Genomic DNA, 21,268 nt, shown 5'->3' on the forward strand with positions numbered 1-21,268 from the left:
TATTGTATAGCCCTTTTGAATAAATTGTAATACAGCAATGCTATGACTAGTGAACAATCCATCAAGTTTATACACAAATGTTTGCTGCAAACCCTGTTATGCAGATCTATTGCTACATACATGTATATATCTTACACATATATTTGCAGTTCTTGAATCTAGTCTAACTCACTTCTATATATCCTTACATGCAAGTTACTTTACTTTCAAAGTCTTGTGCGTTAATAGTTACAGGTTGCACAACTGTGCAAGAGACTAGTACCCACGATATAGAGTATTCAGGTAAGTGTTATCTCAGCATTAGGAGAAGGCTAACTAACGTAAGAGAGCCAGCGTCCTGATCACCTGCCACACTGTAGACACACTATGATAGCGTCAGTGTTGGCTCCCTTGCAAGCTAGTTAATATGGTGGCAGTATAAGTCATCACTCACGCTGAATGTCAATTCATTCACAGTAAAACCCTATAGGAATGAGTATGGTGATGATGCGGCGACGATGGTGCAGTTGCATTGGTTGGCTGAAAGCACTTGCCTGGCAACCGTATGGGGCTAGCAACTCTTTTTTAAATGGGTCTGTGGTGGAAGTAATGATGGGTGAAAGGACCAGAGAAACAATGCAATTGTAGCAATCATAAAGCTTGGAAATTCATTAAGTAGTTAATCTAATTCAGTGGTTTGGAATCAGGGAGGAAAATAATAATAAATAATTCATGTTTTTTTAGAATAGCAAAAAGCTGATTATATTCTATCACACAATGATTGTGATGAAATAAATCATATACCGATTTCCAAATCAACATGTCTTGTATTGGACATGTCAAGTCATGGAAAGGCAAATGTCTCCTGAAAATTTAGGCAGGCATGGATCCAGGCATGAGCATACCCCCCTTTTTAAAGGTCCAATCTTATATATATTTTTAAACAATTTTGGTTGGAAAACCTCCCATGACAGTGGCCTAGGCAGGGGCATACCCAGCCCATGCCCTCTTTCATGTGAAAAAAAAACAGAAAATAGGAAGAAAACTGCAATAGGCACAGAATATTCACAATGTGAATGTTCTGTGCCTATCACATAATACTAGTGCAGAAATGGTCCATGATGATGGTTTCAATGTGGCCTTTATTTTCAATTTTTTCCAAATACTGAGGGGACACATCCTCCCTCAGATACCCTCCCTCCGCATATGGATAAAAAAGAGGCCCCACTTTGGCTTCTGTTTTAGACATCCGTACACTTATTGAGCAATGATAACAACTAGGGTAAAGTGGGGCTTAAGGGACCCCCATTTTTAGTGTTCATGCCAAATTGGCAAATCTGCCAAAAATGCCTTCATTTTCAAACACCATGCATTTATTTACAGCGATGTCAAGTGGTCCTTATTGCCCCGATGGTGGGGCATTAGGTACCATCAAGTAGTACCATGTTTGTTGACCATTTTGAGACCTTTAATTGTTCTTAAGAGTTTATTTTTAAACGTGTTATATCAGTATGGTGTTTATTTTATGTGAGGAACAACTGACACATGCATTCCTGGTCTTTCCAGTCCTCTTCTGAGCCCACAACTTCTCCATATGCAAAATGCCAGAAAAGTTTACAAAACATGCACTGGAGTCAAGCACAACCAACATGACCAGTCCACAATCAGGACATATTTTGTCAGGATCATCTTCATTGTCCACTTTTTGTTTCTATGTTTTCTTATACTGGCTTGGTTTTATGGTTCTTGTTATTTTTGTTGGTTGGTTTTGACTTCTTGTTCAGCTGCTGCTTCTTCTGGAGTGCAGCAGCATATTGTACATACGGGGCATTAAGGACCACTTCAAACTTCATTATATGGCTATGATTTGACCCTAAAATTAAAAACCTCGTCGAGGTTTTCCAAAGTTTAAAAAATAACGGTTAGTTAATGAAATAACGGTTAGTTAATGAAAAACAAGAAGTGAAATTTAGCAACGCGACGAGGTTTATTTGCCCGTAATAGAGTTCTATTGTATCCGCTATTGTATCTGCTATTGTATCCGCTATTGTACTCTCTAAATGTGAAAGAGTGAAAAATCACTCAAAAAGAGTGAAATCTCACTCTTTCAAAGAGCCATCTGAGTGACAACTCTTTTAGAGTGAAGCTCACTCTCAAGAAAGAGTGAAAAATTCACTCTGGAAAAGAGTGAATCAGAAAAGAGCATTTATTTATTTATTTATTCATTTAGGCCTATTTTATATACAAGAATATCACAGCAGTTCATAACAGCTACTATGTGCTTTAAATTGTTGTGAGGCTAGGCCCCAGGTTAGGGTAGGGCCCGGTCTAGGAATATTGAACTGGTCTAAAGCTTAAGCACATACACAATGTGTCGAACTTCAGTGTGGGATGAATGATGAAAAACTATGGATTTAGTGAAGCTATAGTCAAATTGTTCAATGGTGAGTACACTTAGGTGTAGGACATAACACTTGGCAAATACCATGTTTACGGTCACAGTCTGGAGAAGCGTGATGCGGCGTAACCTATACATAAGCTTACATATGCGTATATGTAAACGGCACTGGGCGGTAACAAACTGCTCACATATGACTTAAGCTTACTGCCGCCGTTGTCTCCAGACCAAGTGTATATTTGCTACGAGTTATGACCTACACATAAATGTAATCACTATTGAGTATGCTGTCTATTTCTTCATCAAATCCGCTTTCTTTTCGCCATTCATTCACACACTGTTCGCCATTTTGTTACACAAGTTCAACAAACATGGGCCGATTTTCGGCGCTTCTGATTGGCTGACAGTTCACTCCAAGAAAGAGTGAGATTTTGCGCCACTTTTGAGCGAGTGAGGCTCACTCGAAATCGCGAGTGAAACTATGTGTACTGTTTTCGCTCTTTTAGAGCTAAAAGCCACTCTTTTAGAGCTAACTTAAATTCACTCTGAAATTCAGAGTGGTTTTTCACTCTTTTACATTTAGAGAGTAGTCTATTCATAAAAACTACTGCAAGAATTGCGGCAATCCCTGATGTTGCTGCTGTCTACCGCCGGCGTTTCGCATTTATTAACATTCAAAATGATCCGATACTCTTACATTTAAAGACTTATTATTGCTTTTTATATAATATTTAGAAATTGCAATTATGAAAACTACAAACTTTGAAAGTGAAATATATTTACCATCGAAAATACATCATACTTAAATTCTATAGAATCTATAGATACCTAACCCAGAAGTGCCCATTTATTTTCTAAATTGTTGTAATCACGCCCAAATATCCCCGCAAATATCTTATACACGATTGTATTGATTCATTTTGGGCTAACCAAAAGTTAGAAGTCGTTAAAAATGGCAACATCCACACAGGCCCTGCATGAAATTATCGATTGACTCCAAACAAAGGATTTGAGCCGGTGTTCTTCACCATAGTTATGACGGAGTGCAGTCCATTCAATCAAATGTTGTCATCAACCTATTTGATCGTAGTGCAGGGTTATATGTGTGACACAAACTGCCCCGGTAGATTGCAATCATGTTTTTGTTGAATGCATTTGAGTAGTCCGCCATATTTACGGGATGATAGGTCACATGCAAGGCCTCTTTTGATAGCAATGGTTGAGTAAACATTGTCTAAACACTAGATAAAAAGACAGCTTTGTACTACAGACCTTTTTTAGGCCACGCACACAGAATATTATGTTACTCCCCGACGTAAGTATCACAAATGCGGGCCTGTATCAAACACCATTATGTGAATTCGAAATACACCTATTCATTTATTCATTATACACCTCTTGCAAACTGCAATGTGTATGTGGAGAATTGTAATTTTATTCAACAACTCTTCCTATACCTTTGTACAGGAGCCAACCGTTGTTAATCCGTGATGAACCAACACTTTTACTGTAAGCGATACGCTTAACGCGAAAGCGAGACTACGCGTTCTGCGAGAGCGCGTAAAATTCGTCATGCCTGGAACCTTTGTGCGTATGCCAGCTTACAAGTTGAATTCAGTATTTATCAGGAAGCGGCTAAACATTGCCGTTTTATTCTGTAGTTTTATTGCTGATATCAAAAGAGAAATCATCGAAGTTTTTGTAAGTCTGAGTGGCAATGATGAACTGACATTCCTCGTAAAATAATCGTGATTTATACGATTTTTAGCTTCTTTTCGTTGTTGAAAGGATTCAATCATGTTTCACCGTTGTTCATCACCGATTAACAACTTCGCGTCAGCAGCGTCTGCGTGGTTTACTTCGCTCGGGCAGCTAAAGCTGCCCTCGCAAGTAAACCACGCAGACGGCGCGGACGCATCGTTGTTAATCGGTGATGAACAACGGTGAAACATGATTGAATCCCTAAATAACCGATATGTGCTAAGGAAACAAACAGGTACCGGTACTATAACATTAATCAGAACCAAGAATAATATCAAACAAATCCTCCTACTCCAACAGTACACCTGAGATTTAGGCCTGCATTATGATTATTTAGTATAGACCTACGGTAGAAATACTTGAAGAGATAAGTAATGCGCTAAACAAGACAAGTTTTGTGCTTGGCTGATCCTTGCTGGATGAAGGTCATATTGATCTATTACATGAGTGAAATCAAACACTGTGTCCTCAGCGCTCGGTCTAAAAGTTAATCCGATAACAATAGAGGGTATTCATTACTACATCATTGATGTGGTTGCTCATGCATAAAATTCCTCCACATAGGCTGTTTAGCTTAATCGGGAAGTGACCTCTTGAAATGATATCACACTAATCAGACTGATCTAATATGTTATTACAGTGAGGCCCACATACAATGTTCAACGCAAAGTGAACGTTGTTATAACTTGGAGGGCTAACAAAACAACACCGCCAAATTCGACTAACATGTGTACAATGTGGGAAGCTATGAGGAAATTGAACACTCGATGTCTGATCATGCATGTGTTTATGGTACGGATAACGGTTACTTAGCAACTCTTGTTCCGCTTGGGTTTATTGAGTACACACTATATATAGTCATCAATATGTCGTTTCCAGTCCCTGGCTAACTATCGCCCGTAGAAGTGAGCGTCATAATCGGATTAACTACCATAGCAATAGATGAATACAATTTTGAATATACCGCGCTGCACTGCAGCAGGTTGCACTCATCACCTGTCTTCAATAATATAATAGATTGAATACAATACCGCTCTTTTCAAATAGACTAATCTTACAGGTGCAATCTATGGTTCAATGCATCGGTACCGCATGAACGTTGTAGTGCGGGGCGATGTAGCCAAAATTGTATCCATCTATTGCTATGGTAGTTAATCCGGCGTATAGAGGCCCTGCATCATTTTATCGATTTGAACCGGTGTCCTTCACCGTAGTTATGGCGGAGTGCAGTCCATTCAATCAAATGTTGTCATCAACCTATTTGATCGTAGTGCAGGGTTATGTGTGTCAGACGAACTGTCACGGTAGATTGCAATCATGCTTTTGTTGAATGCATTTGAGTAGTCTGCCATATTTACGAGATGATACGTCACATGCAAGGCCTCTATTGGGTTCAGCTATTAATTTTTTAGATAATTCATTTACCCCATAGCATTAAGAAACTAGTATTTTGATAATTAAAATATTGGGGTCGTTACGGGTCGTTAAAACCACTAACCGCGAAATGAAGATATCCAACTAGTTTGCCCCGCAGGGCTTTAAAGAACCACAAACCGCTGAAATATGGATATCCAACTAGTTTTTGCCAGGGCTACAAAGAACTGCTTACCATGAAATATGGATATCCAACTAGTTTGCCCTCGAAGTTTCAAAAAGCATTCATCACGAAATATGGATATCCAACTAGTTCGCCTCTCATGACTACAAAGAACCACTTACTGCGCAATATTTGTTACCTCAAAAAAAAGAATTAATATCTAACAAAAAACGTTTCAAAACGTAAAAGGGGCCAAAGTTTAAAAAATCTTTCCTGTGTGGCTTTGCACCCTTTTTTAAACTTGGTCCCATTTATGAAAGTTTCTAAAGACCCATACGAAGTCATCTATAGGCTACTTGTTTGTTTTCTTAGTTGTATATAGTATATAGAATACTTTACTACTCTTTATGGACACGCAATATAATAAACCTTCAAATGTTTTTGATTAGATATAGCCTACGTCATATTGCACCGCTTTCGAACAATCTTAAAGCTATAAGAGTAAATTATTGCATGTAAAAATTAGGACCCGTTCTTCATGTTATTACTACTTTACTGAATGGGACCAAGTTTAAAAAAGGGTGAAAAGCCACACAGGAAAGATTTTTAAACTTTGGCCCTTTTACGCTTTTGAAACGTTTTTTTGGTAGATATCATAGGTGGGTAATTTAACTTACTACAAACCCATTATGACATAAAATAAGCACAAACTTTAAAAGTTGTTGTTGGACAACTGAGTTTCAACAATACATGGGAAATCACAGATATTTCACTAAAAACGTAGTATGAGGCATTAGGGACCACCAGATATCGCAAAAATCATAAAATTGCAAAATTTTCTTTAAAAGTACATATAGGGTATATTTTCTGTTAATTATCTATTTTTACACTACTAGTAAGCAAAATTAATGTAATTCATTATACAATTGTGGTCTTAGTGCAATCTTCAAAGAAGCACTCCATAATCTGTAATTTACTAAGAGGCCTAGCGAAAGTGTGACATCAGTCGGATGTCCACTTTTAACATGACATTTTTTCTCTTCAAATCATTTAAGGGGGTACTACACCCCTGTCCAATTTTGTGCCTATTTTTGCATTTTTCTAAAAAATTATAGCGCACTGGTGACAAGTAAGATATGTATATTGTAGGGGCAAGGACTACAACTATTGCTCTGGAAATTTTATTTCGGCACAGACAGCAGTTGTGGAGTTGCAGTCAAAAATGAGGAAAACCAGTATTTGATCAATAAATCAATAACTACTTGCCTTGAGTTGCTGAATTTTCAGAGCAATAGTTGTAGTCCTTGCCCCTACAACATGCATATCTTAATTGTCACCAATGCGCTGTAATTTTTGAGAAAAATGCAAAAATAGGCAAAAAATTGGCCAGGGGTGTAGTACCCCCTTAAACAAATAAATCTTGATATATGCTTGCTAGTGTGTCCTCTTTCAGATGAAACTATCAAAAGTTGTTGATCTATACCTCATGTGAAAAAAAAAGGATGTTAAATGATGTATTTTATCTAGTACGAGATACTAAAAAGTTCAGCGTGTACTTGTAAGATGTCTGCCAAGATGATGTTTGGGTTACACAGTGATGAACAACTAACATGAGTGTTACATAAGCACTGATCATTTTTAATGAGTAGCTATTATAAACAACTCTTGCAAGGTATATTTAAAATAATAATCAGGATTCCCTAATATGCATAATAATTACTTGTTTATTGGGTGGTACTTAATGCCCCATGGTACTTAATGCCCCTCTTTGCCCTATAGTGTCAAAATGATCCCCGAAATGACTTCAATTGGACCTTTATTTTGATATCTTTTTCATTATACTGAAGAGGCACACACCTCTTCAGACCCACCCCCACCCCATGTATGGATAAAGAATTGTCCATTTTGGCTTCTGTTTTAGACACCTCTACACTTACTGTTTTTAAGCAATGATAACAACATGTGTTAAAATGGTCCACGAAATGGCTTCAACTGATCCTTTATTTCTTCCAAATACTGAGGGTCTTCAACTTTAAGGCCTTTATTTAGTTTCCAATTCTGAGGGGGCACATCCTACCTCAGGCACCCCCTGCGATGCGATGGCGCTTTGTGGCCATACAAAAATATGACAGCTAAAAACTTTCTTGGATCCAATCAACAATCTACATGTAGAATAAGACACACTACAGGAATAACATGCATGCATTTGGGGGGGGGGGCCTTGGGCGGTAAAAAAGAAGGGGCGGTGAAAGATGAGGGGGCGGCAAGAAGAATAATTAAGAAAAAAGGGCAGGACAGTAGGGGCAGCAAGAAGAACTATCAAGGGTGGAAAATTAATGTAACTATACACTTTAAACTGCCAATAGTGCCACAGCCAGAGACACTGGGGTAATCGGGGGTGGGGTGTAACACCTCTAATTCTATAATAAAAAATATAGGTGAAAATATTTTTTTGCTCCAACCCTCCTCCCTGCTTTGCTGCAAGGGGCGGCAAAAGTTACATTTCCTTTAGCCCCCTCAGACACCCCCTGTTTCGCCTTTTTTGTTTCTGCTTTGGACACCCGACATTTACACCCGACACTTAATGTTTAGAGTAATAATTTATACAGTTAATAATAGTGAGAACTTGTCCACACAGTATGAATGGCTTTTTAATAGCTTCTTTTCACCAATTTTCGGCTTTTTCAAACTCAAATTGTGCACAATAATAATACCAAAATAGTCCACCAAATGGCTTCAATTGGGCCTTCAGTTTGCAAAAGTTTCTCACTGTGCCCCCCTCAGACATCCCCCTACGTCAGCGCAATACACTTAGTGGCGGAAGCGATTTAGATTCAGCCCCCGCAGTAACAAATCCTGCACACGCCCACCCCTACATCCCCCATACTGCCCTCCCGCACTTTCCCCCATCACCGAGTAGCTCGACGCACTTGCCCCTAGCACTGTTGAAAATTGCAGCTCGATACGATTCTCACCAAACCAAGTTTTAAGTTGATCGGTTTATACTGCGTTGGAGCTGCACAAAGGATTTATGAATTTGCTTCTGCCCAAACAGCCAGCCAGCCACATAGACAGACAGGCAGCCAGCCAAACAACCATTTGGATGATAACATAAGCCCCACAGATGTGTGGGGGCCAAAAGTATTATCAAGTTCTCACTTCCTACTAGGGCTGTTGTCAAGTAGAATTTTCATTGCTGACAATCAAATCTCAAGATTCAACATCAACAAGTTGTCGACAAAGCAATACAGCAATAAAGTCAAAATTTATCAAGTTCAGAGACCATTTTAATGTGTCATTTATTTACATAAAATCAAACTTGCCACTATAAAATGAAGTATATTATTCTACCTTATCATTGTCCTCTTGTGCTCAATTCATGGACTGTCTTTTGGACTTTGCAGGAGCGCATTAAATAGCTCTTCTGAAGCCTTGAAGGAGAGCTGTTTGGAGCATTTACAATAGAATGTAAGGAGAGAATGGTCAACTACGGAGAGCTAAAAATGACTCTCCTATATCAGATTTAAGGAGTGCAGTAGAGAGCCATTGCTCTTGCTCTCCTCAAAAGCCAGTCACTCCCGGCAGTCCCTGTCAGTTATTACTTTTTTATACCAAGAGCCTCAGAGGTAGTAAGTAATGATGTTCAGCTTTTCTTAATCTTGTCTCTAATATTTTAAATGCCTAGTTTTTTTTGACAATTGGTCCATGCTTGTTGACAATCTGGAAAACTGCTTTGTCAGCCTTGTTGACAACAGCACTACTTCCTACCTTTCATCACGTGAAGATAAGAAAAATAAATCATTTTGGTAGCATCAGTGTAAATTTTGAGTACATTTTTATACACACTAAAATATAGTATACTTACAGAAATTCTGGGTCAAGTTTGACACAGAGAAAAAATAAATAAATAAATAAAAAGTTTTGACACAGAGTCAAACCTGTACTCTTTTGATGTTCACTGATGTACATATAATTGTACCATTTGAAGCATAACAAAAGGGCAGACTTTATGCACAAAACCTGTAGAGCATGGACATTTTCTTGGTGCATGTGAATAAATGAAAATTGTTTCATGATTATCAGAATTAACAGAATAGTGAGCGAATCAATCGCTATTAATTGATCTAAAAATTTGCTAAATGATAAAAGCCCTTAAAACCGAGGATTGTCATAGTCTTACCAAAATGCAATCATCAAGATTTTCAATGATTTTTTTAGATTGAAACTCAAATTGCAATTAGCTATTGCAGATAGTGCCTTTAAATTCATGAAGGGGTGAACAGAAAAATAAAATACCGTCATGATGGTAGGCCTACTACTTTAACCCTAATGCCCCAGGCTTAGGCCAAAAAAAAAAAGATTGTTTGCTTGTCCTCCACAACCTTTTCAGAATTGGGTCTGTCAGGATTGTTTTTTAATATTTATTTTTAAAGCTCATAGCCAAAACATGACTGTATGCCTTTAATTTAATAATAATATTATGCATATTCATTCCAAATTTCAGGCCACATTTTTTTGGAATTCCAACATTGGTGAAAATATGAAATACAAGAAAATTGACTTTAAAGTTTTCAAAATCAATAATGAATATTTATTAGCTAATTAACATAATTTTGATTAGAATGATTATTTTTACTGTTGTAACAGTTTGATATTCAATGCAATAATATGTTTGGTTTAACTGGTGCATTTTGGATCTGTAATTAATTTGTATTCAATGATTTCTAAAATATCACTGCTTGAAAACAATAAAATACATAAGAAATAGAATGCATGTATTAATATGGTATAACACTCATTATGGATTATTTTCGCATTTTCTGTTGACAGTTTTTCATTGGTAAAATTTGAATGGAATGTTCAATTTTGATCAAATAAAAAGTAAAAGAAAGCTGAAGGTTTGAGGAATTTCATACAACAACCTCAGAAAATGACATTTTTATCACCCATCCCAGGTCTAATACCTTTTATAGCCCAAATTATTTGTGAATTATGATATTTCTCTACTGTATACCACTTCATTCATGTTTTTTAAACAGTTTCGAAGTGAGTAGAAACTGTTAAAAAAGCTTTTCAGGATGTCGAAAATGTTGAAAAAAAAAAAAAAACTTTTTCTGGAATTTCCAAAATTAGGGTCGGTATTCATTTGTACAGTAAAAAAACCCCACTTTTTTCCAGATATTCCAGATTATAAGGGTCAGTCGATGGAGGACAAGCAAACAATCTTTTTTTTGTGCCTTATTTTGGTGGTGAGGGGGAAGGAAGGAGGGAAAACTTTTCTCTAGTGCGGTTTTGAACCAGAGACCCTCGGGTGCCAGTAAATTCGGCAAGGTCCTTCAGCGGTATCTAACTGTTCTTCCTGATTACCATGTAAAAAGAACTTTGGGATGATGACAGTGAATTATTGCCCAGTGCGCTCAAGAATAAAAAAGTGGGGGAGGGGGTGTTGTTTTAAAAAAAAATTAAAAATTGATATCGATTAAAAAAAAATTTAATTCCAAGAATTGCTATACCCGGCCATGATTACAAAAGAATCAAAACATGCTTTTACATGTGAAAATTTCAAAGAAAAAATTTGGTAAAATCATGGGAAAAGATGAATTTTAGCAATAAACATTAGGAATTAAGTAAAACAGTCAATTTAAGAAAGAAATTAACTTACATGTACATTGGGGTATCAAAAATGGTAAAAAATGAAAAAGTTGATTTAAATCAGTGATTTTAAAAAAATCAAGCAATTTAAATCGCGATTTCAATCCATGATTTAAATCAAACAAACCTGGGGGTGCAGAGTAAAAAGCAAAAATTTTCGACGCATGTTTATACTACTGGTATTAAAACTTTAATATGTGGCAACGTAAACAGGCAGATTGGAGCAACGTGCACATACTTTGTTTCTTCACCATATTCACTATGCAAAAGATGTGCACACAAAACCATAGGAACCGTCATTTTATTAATATTACGATGGAAGTATTTAGTCGAGCGTGTACACGATGTGCATAACACAATGCATTACATGGCGTGCAGGTAGTCATGACTTATCAAAGGAACCGACACGACTCACGTTCGAATGAGTGGCTCGCATTGGCGACATATGCGCTGGTATCGAATAGCGATTTTCTTTGTATTGCCTCATCTGTTTGGGCCCAAATTAAAAGAGGACATGTCTGTCTGACAGTGAAAACTATAAACATTTTATACCAAAATGGAAATGTTATAATTAAAAGGGCATTTCGTGATCCACAGCATCATCCCCCCTACTTTTCTCAAAAAGAGTGGAAATTTTTATATCACTAGAAACCTCTGGCTACATACATGTAATGCTATAAATGTACAAAAAAATCTTGCAGATTAATTTGTTTAATAGCAAAAATATCGTGAAATTTGAATTTCGTTCTGGTATACGTCTATGGAGCAGTGTAATACACATAATCATGCATAACTCGCAAACGCAAAATCGGAATCAACTGAAATTTTGGGAACATTGGCGTACGCCACCCCCCTTGGGTTTGTCCAAAAAATAAAAAATGGAGGGAGAAAAGGCAAAGAAAGAGAGGGGAGAGAAAGAGAGAGAGAGAGAGAGAGAATAAAAAAAAATTTAAAAAAATAAATTGGGAGGGGGGGAAGAGGAGAGGAGGGAGATGAGCATGGCATATGGGACATAATATCAAATTATCATAGGCCTATAGATATCTTAACTACCCCCAGTCAAATTTTTCTCTCCCCTATACCCGGTATTGACTGACCGGCAACGTATGTAAATATGTTGATTAATGTTAACACCCCTCCCACACACACCCACACCCCCATTTAATTGTTAATTAACATGGATATAGGGCCTACATGTTAACACCAACACCTCTCCATATCGTCACACCCCTACCCCGGCAAGCGTCGTGCGTAAAGGTTTTAATTGTGCAAATTGAGTTCGGGCCCTTTTTTCTGTTTGAAGCAATGATTTAAATAGTGTAAAAATTATGCACCAAATGGCTTCAATCGGACCTTCATTTTGCAAAATTTTCCAACTTCTGCAGGAGGGAAAACTCTTGTTCACGAAAGGCTTCATGGACGGTTATTTCACCAATTTTCGGCTTTTTCAAACTAAAATTTTACACACACGGTGCCAAAATGGTCCGCCAAATCGCATCAATTAGGTCTTCATTTCTTAATTCTGAAGGGGGGGCATTCTGTGTAGTGGATAAACAAGTAGCCATTTTGGCTCCTGCTTTCGACATTTACCAATTTGTAACACAATTTATATATAGGCCTACAACTTTAAGTAAGACTTGTTCACGAAAGGCTTCATGAACCGTCATTTCACAAATTTTCGGCTTTTTCAAACTAAATTTTTACTAAATTTTTACACACTACTAATCATGCGAATAGTGCCAAAATGGTCCACCAAATCGCTTCAATGAGGTCTTCATTTTGCAAAAGTTTCTTAATTCTCAGGCTTCATGAACCGTCATTTCACAAATTTTCGGCTTTTTCGAACTAAATTTTTACTAAATTTTTACACACTACTAAAATCATGCTAATAGTGCCAAAATGGTCCACCAAATCGCGTCAATGAGGTCTTCATTTTGCAAAAGTTTCTTAATTCTCAGGGGGCACATCCCCCTCAGGCACCCGCTGTGTAGTGGATAAACAAGTAGCCATTTTGGCTTCTGCTTTCGACATTTACCAATTTGTGTTTAACACTAAATAGGCCTACAACTGTAGGGAAAACTTGTTCACGAAAGGCTTCATGGACCGTCATGTCACAAATTGTCGGCTTTTTCAAATTAAAATTTTACACACTAATAGTGCCAAAATTGTCCACCAAATCGCTTCAATTAGGTCTTCATTTTGCAAAAGTTTCAAAATTCTGAGGGGGCACAAATTCCCCCTCAGATACCCCCATGCGTCGTGCAAGCGCGACGGGATGACTGCTAAGGGACCGTTCATTATTTCTACCGGAGGGGGGGGCCGGGAGCAGACAGAAAGTCACTGCCGAAAACTATATGACCCCCCCCTTCTCCGATAATAAAAACCATATGACCCCCCCTCTGAGCTACATGAAAATCATATGACCCCCCCCCAACCAAAATAGAAAGTATTGCTGCGGATGAGTCATGGGGTCTTTGTAATTTTGGTTACAGGGATGTGCCACGCAGACATTTGAATGCTGACTTTCTCGCATCTGTACCATTTTTCATCACCATGTAGCAGTGATGTCAGTGTGCATTTCATTTATAGGCACAACTTCAAGTAGCTAGTGGACTGGACACTTAAAGCGCTGACGTATGCACACGCGCAATGACGCGCAATAGATGCGCACATGGATCAGCTGCCTCAACGCATCACGTCACTGCCACATATCAGGCTGAAAAATTATGCCTCTACTGTTTTTGCCACCCGGCTATCAGTATACAAATTTTTCACAAAAAGCACCTAAAATTTACCCTAATTGCAGTAATTGGGCACTTTTCTCCAAATATTGGTCTTTACTGAATAGCCACCCATCAATATACCAAATACCAAAATCGCTGAAAAGAACCCCAAAATCGTGGCACATCCTCATATACCTTCCACTAGGTAGAACCCCACAGGGTATTTTAACTTAAAATATTATTTATTTCACAAACTGCCACCCTGTGCTCAAGTTCCAGTAACTGTAACTTGTTATACCTAGAGTTACAGTGCACTCTATTGATATCTATTCCACAAATAAGAAACATCACAATATGTGGGCTCATTTTTTTGGCTCTAAGGATGTAGCTGAGGAACTCTCTCAAGGACAGTTTGGGCATGCACTGATGATTGTACCAGGGTTTGGGTGTGCGTGGATGATTTTAATCCCACTGTACTAGTCTATACTCACAAAGTTGAGGTAATTGATCTACATTGATCTCATCTTTTGGGTGGGTTCAAAATTCCCTGAGTGGCAAAACATGCAATCTTCATGGGAGTTATTTACTTAGTGCAAAAGTGGTCAAAATATTGCTCTGCAAAATGTCTTGATTTTCATGATTTGGATTTATCATATTGAGCAGCATTCTACTTGTGATGTTTCTGCACTGTGTAGAGATGGTCTACACTCTACAGCATCTCTGAGGTAAAACTGACAAATACAAGGTATATTTCTTGATGCTTGAAGTTTGGATTTCTTAAACGTACAGTGCATCCCTATGTACCGTTGCAAGACTTCAGGTCCGTAGATGTTATTATGTTTATGATAAAGACTGAAGTCTTGCTGGCAGGACTACCCTGTGCTCCAGCTAGTACATGTACATGTACTTCAATACCACAGGTCCCTGAACAAACCACAGTGATATTATCCATAGGACTAGTTTTTTTTTGCACCAAGAACAATCTTTCAAGTGGCAGGTTTGGAAACTTGGGGTCAAAATTATTATAATTCATTAGTTTTATGTAATTAGGCTAAAATGGCTGTAAAACAAATTTATTTCATTTTTTAAGTTGTAACTTAATTCAATCATACAGAATATAAAAAAATCAAATGAGTTTTAAAATAAACTATCAAGCTGATTTATTAATTTTCAATCTCTTAAATTGTAAGTATGCATCCATTTCTCATACATGTTGATACTGGGTGCAATACTTAGCCCCCTTTGGTGTAAAATGAATGAGCAAAATCTTCTTCATCAGTATATTAAGTAGTTTGTGACATCTTACCATAAATCAGTGATGTACAGTGGCCTAGATTTCTTTTTGACATGGGGTTGGAAAAAAATTCTTGAAGTATAGTGAATCCAGCACCTTTTGGCGACAAAATAAGTTTATGGTACAAATATTTTGATATTTTGAAGCTAAACTGATCAAATATGGTGCAAAATGGAATAAATGCGCGCGAAGCGTGCGGAAATTTGCACTTTTGGTGCTAAAATGGGCAAATATGTGGTCAGAAACCTATATTCAGGCATCAACATTGGGGGGGTGATTGTATGGAGCATCCCCCTGGCAAAATATGGGGGGATCTACGCCTATGGTGATGTATTGATCGGACTCAAGTCCACTTTTTGCCGAACTCGGACACAAACAGACTTTTGGTTCAGCTCAAACTTGGACACAAAAGGTCCAATTAGATGTAAAATGTGAAATGATTATCTAAAAATGTCAAAATAGATCTCAAATTTGATTCAAAATCTGTTGTCATAATATCCAACATATCCACAAAATTATTTAGATTTATCTGTCACTTCCCAGAATCATTACTGTTATCGTTAATGAAATAATTGATATTAAATTAAACATATTTTAATTAAAATTTTGACTATATAAAAATATCTAAAATTTCTTTCATGGAACTTTCTAATTCATTAAACTCTTGAAACAGAGAAAACATGCACACAGACATGTACACCCCATCCATAGGGCTAGGGTGGCTGATGTGGTGTGTGTGTGTTCACTACTCAGTGGCAGTCACTGCACATTTGTCCGGAACATTTGTCCATCACACAACCATAATATAATTTCTGAAAGGGTGAATTTCTATTAGTATTATTATTATTATTATGATGATGATGATGATGATGATGATGATGATGATGATGATGATGATGATGTTATTTTTCTATAATGTATTTGAATACATTGCCCAAGTTTACTGTCATGGTGGTTTGGGCGAGTCTTTGTAGTTTAACTATAGGGTATGGAAATGACACCTGTGTGGGGTGGGGTTTGATAGTGGATGTGTATTGGGGGAGCGGTTTGGGTCAGAAGAGTCTGACCACAGCAGTACTGTGCAGCAGCTTTCGAAAATGGCAGTGTACATGTATATTTATGAAATATGGTTCAAAATTCTCTTATTTCAGTAAATTTGTATTGTACATTTGGCAAATTAGAAGCAAAATCTAGAATTTTTTGGAATGTTTTACCCAATGACCCATTTTTTCAAAATGTTATAATAAATTACTTACTTTTTGTGCAAACTGTCAATTCACACCGTGGCAGGTGAAAAACAGGTGAGGCGGCCTGACTTAAGTCCGGACTAGGACCAAAGTGTCGGCCGACATGCAAAGCGCAAATCTAATGGTCAGGGGTCCAGGGGCAATGTTCCAGATGGGGGTCCAGGGGCGAAGCCCCGAAGCTCCAGGATTTTGAGATGCAAAACCATCTGACCCCCCCCTTTCAATAACTAAAAAACCATCTGACCCCCCCTTTTTGCCTGACAAAAACCATCTGACCCCCCATGTATTCTCCCGGCCCCCCCTCTGGTGGAAATAATGAACGGTCCCTATAAAGCGGTCATTTCTTTATTTTGTTAGTTTTTTATCATCACACCCCCCTTTCGAAATTCCTGCGTACACGCATGTTTGGGAATAAGCTTTTTTCGTGGATATCTACTGAAAAATGTCATAAAAAGAGGATGCTAGGATCACGAAATACTCCTATAATTTTATCATGCACTCAAAAATTATGTTTCAGTGGAAATCGATGTAAAAAAGACCAAATGTTTAGGCTGTAGGCCTACGTGTTTCCATACAAGTTCAAGTGTGGCACAGCTCTAACAATCTTTCCCCAACAGTTTCAATTTTTCCTCACCTCATTTTTACTGGCTATGAGCCCATAATACCCTGGCCCAAACCTTCTGGGTTCAGGGTGAATAGGTCTGTAGCCAGCACCCTGAAAATAGTTTTATTATTTCCCTAGTCTATGTACATGTACTGATTGTACTATGACTACATGCGATTTACAGCTGTCACATATATATGAGCTGTCACAACTTGTTTTCATTATGATTGATATACCGGAAGTGCAGTGATGATAGAGGCAGTGCAGTGAACTGGTTGCAGTAAACTTCCAAGTTGAAACCCGGTACAAACTCTAAACATGATAAAAGTGCATACAGCAACAAAACTTCATTTTACATTTACTATATATTGCACAAGTACTTACGTCAAGTTCTGATGATACTGTTCAGCGATTTCACGGACCTGGGGTATCAGTACACTGCCTGTTAATAGTACACCCTGAAACGTGTGAGTAAACACCTGATGGATTGATGCATGTTGTGATTGTGAAAGTTTACTTTTGTACATCAGTGTTGCCAATATTGACTCCCAAGCTCGGCAAGTTAGTGGTGAAGCAAGGCGCCCGTTTGGGTTTTTTTTTGACAAGACGCGGGCGCGCGCGGCCCACAGGGAGAGTATAGGCGAGGACGTAGGCCTATTATAAGCTCCTATAATTTTGTGGGGGTGGGGGGACTTCGGGCAAGGGCACTAAGTAAGAGGCCCCAATAATTTAAAGTAAAATTCATATTATCAATAGGGTAAAATTCATAATTTTCATTAAAATTCATAATTTTCATTAAAATTCATAATTTTAGGGCAAAATTCTCTGTCATAATTCTAAGCAGGCTGATTCTAAGGTAAAATTCATACTTTAGCTGACTTTTAAGAGTATGATAATACTAAGGTTTAATGCATTCAAGAGCTTCTGCGCTTCGCCTCCCACACCCCGAAAAACTCGGCCTCTGCAGCATCTGCTACTTCAAAATTTGTCAAGATAAGTTCTGATAAAGTAACTATTAGGCCTACATTCAAGTTCTACACTAAAAAAAATGAGCGTGGTCCACTTTGTATCACTACATGCAAGGGGAGAAGGCAGCTTCCCCCATTTTCCCCTAGCCCCCTGCCACGCCAGAGTATCTTTGCATTTAATATATCCCCTCCCCCATCTCAAATTTGCATTAAAAATACCCCCAAAATGCGGTTTAGTCGGATAGTTGGCAACCCTGGTATTAGATTACGTGAACTATGCGATAGGTTGTGCTTTCTAACGTTCAGAACATGTTTACACCAATGCAGCACCATCTGACAGCTGTGGCCACTCAAATAGACTATGCCATAGTCTATTTTTGATAAATAAAAGCATGTTAATCATGATAAAAGCATTCAGTTGAACTCGAAATTATACTGATATTTAATACATCAAAATACTAGTATAAAATTGTTATGAAAAAGTTAATATAATTATATTAGTGACAGTAAAAGTAAAGTGGCTTATATTATTGAATGCAACATATCATAATGTCATAATTGTATTGGCACTTCAGTACTGAACAATTCTGATTTTAGAATCTGCCAGTTTATTAATCGCGAAATTCCAGGTTAAAAATAGGGAAGCTAACAAACAGAGGGAGTAGGGTGACTGAAAAGATCAGATGTGAAAATCTATCAATTGTGCACACATTAATTAAATCAGAGTTTTAAGCTTAAATACAATATCCAGAGTATGCACAATGGGCAAGTGGACTACGGGGTAGTCTACCACTCAAAGTGCAGTGGTGGCCAGTAGCCTACCCGGGGCCAGTACTGGCCACAGTAGCTCACATGGCATTGGTCAGTGGCGGGACCAAGTTTTTATTTGGGAGGGGGGGTAAAAGGACAAGAAAATAGAAAGGGTTTTTTTTTTGTCATTTATCATAGACTTATCATTTTGATAGAGGAGGGAGGAAAGTGGGGGAAACAAGATGATCCATCAGTGAAACAAATAGGCCTAGGTCAATCCTCATCCCCAGTGGAGTCATAGAATAGTTCTTTTTGACATGGGGGTGGATGGGATTGGAAAAAATTCTTGAAGTAGGCCGATAGTAAATCTAGCACCTTTTGGTGAGCGAATAAGTTTGTGGTACAAATGCGCACGAAAGATTTTGGCATTTTGCTATTTTGAAGCTAAACTGATGAAATGGGCCTATGGTGCAAGAGTGGAATAAATGCGCACTTTTGGGGCTAAAATGGGCAAATATGAGGTTAATTTGGTTAGAAACCTAGTATTCAAGTGTCAACATTGCCGGAGATGATTGTATGGACCATCCCCCTGGCAAAATATTGGGGGGATATATCCCCCATCCCCCGGGATCTACGCCTATGCTCAACCCTACCCTAAGCCCGCCCTACCCTTACCCCACCACTACCCTCCCACCACGCCCATACCAACCCAAAAGTTGACCCAATATTTTTTGCATAGTTTTTACCCCAGGGGGCTCATGCCCCCAACCCCCAATATATGCACGTTAGGCCATCCATACCCAACCCCTACCACACCATATCAACCATTACCCATGCACACCCCAACCCCTTTCCAGGCGTGTAGCCAGCATTGGGGGGGGGCAAGGCAAGGCATAAATTGGGTGGGGACAGAGGACACGTCCCCTCACTTTTCAAAGTGGGGGAAGAAAAGAGAAAAAAGAAGAAAAGGTTAAAGTGCACGTAATGAGTATGCCCATCACTGCCCATGCCTACAAAAACCATACAGTCGTTTAGGCCTATATATAGGCCTGTGGTTATTTTAGGCATTGCGTGAAGGCAGGTCCACGGCCCATAAACCTATGAAAATTCCTGCTGGCCCGCCGATATAGGCCTGTCACATTTTATCACACAACAAGAAATGTCTTTAAAAAAGACAACGCAGTGATTAAAGGAAACATGCTGGATTTGTCTCGGTTCCGGAGCCACTGATTTAAAGGTAACAGGTTTTAAAGGCCCATTCGGCGATTTGCTCATTTGGACGATCGTATCGTGAGTCATCAAAATGCAGATTTTGGTACCTTTGCATTGTCATAGATGTGCTAACATAGTAATTCAGCTGAAAGCCATGTATTTAAGACAAAATAAGACATGATTTGAATGGGGCCACAGTTTTTTTTCGTTTCAAAAATACCTAATGACTATTTTATTACTTATCCTTCACTTTTAGATAATTTATAAACAATTTAATTTCTTTGCACTTTCGCTGGGATCACTGAAAGCACTTAACTCATTAAGAGAAGGCGCTTCTTCCTCAGACAACTTCCGAGTCCTCCTTTTACCTCTCCTTAGCAACTGCTCTATACTTCTCTCTTCTTCTGAGTCTGTTTCCCTTCACCAGAAGTACTATCCCTTCGTTTCCGAGTTGTATTCTTAGAACGTGCAACCTTTCGCCCTCTATCAACAGGTTCATCCCAGATATCTGAGTCACTAACAGCGCCTAAACTACTTCCGGACTCACTCTCAATATCACTTTCATTACTGCCTGCCTCCTCCAATTGCTCTAATTCAACCTTGCCCTCTGTTGACTTTAACTCCAATGCGTTACTATCACCGGGCCGAGCCCCTTCCTACTTCTCTTTCCATCCCGGGCTACCTCCATCTTTTTCTATGTCACTTCCCGACATTGCTCAATACTATCACTGATCCTCTATTATTACTTCACCTTGCTCTTTCGACTCTCTTTAAATTCACGGTCTTCCACGACTTCGGGTTTACTACTTGCTCAACTTCCCCGACTTGTTAATCTCCGTTCACATCACCGCAGTTTCTGGGTCCATCTAAACTCACAACTCCTCCTAATCTCAGCACAAATCCCGCCGCTGCCACCACTTGTGACGGGACCGAGCGGCTAGGTACGTAGCAAGTGGTTTAATTGGTGGGTTTGCCGGAGCTGGAATCCGGCTACGCACTGGAGGAGTCTGTGATGGACCACAAAAGGACGACTGCGGCGACACTTTGTTCTACTTTCTTGAAACTTATTTATTACTACAGTTTGTCAGATCAACAATATGGATAACTCTGGCTTCGACTCAACACTTCACTTATACAGGAGGA

The 21,268-nt window shown here is 38.5% G+C and overlaps 1 protein-coding gene across 1 annotated transcript in view; it reads right to left on the reverse strand.

Annotated features, from left to right (window-relative positions):
- Positions 1–17,619, reverse strand: part of LOC140136935 (synaptotagmin-7-like) — a 552,412-nt gene extending 534,793 nt beyond the window's left edge. The window contains exon 1 of the mRNA XM_072158587.1: positions 17,580–17,619. The gene's annotated coding sequence lies outside the window, so the exon portion shown is untranslated. The remainder of the gene's footprint in view (positions 1–17,579) is intronic.
- Between the last annotated feature and the right edge of the window lie 3,649 nt (positions 17,620–21,268).

Source organism: Amphiura filiformis, chromosome 17, assembly GCF_039555335.1.
Source record: "Amphiura filiformis chromosome 17, Afil_fr2py, whole genome shotgun sequence".
NCBI lineage: Eukaryota > Metazoa > Echinodermata > Ophiuroidea > Amphilepidida > Amphiuridae > Amphiura > Amphiura filiformis.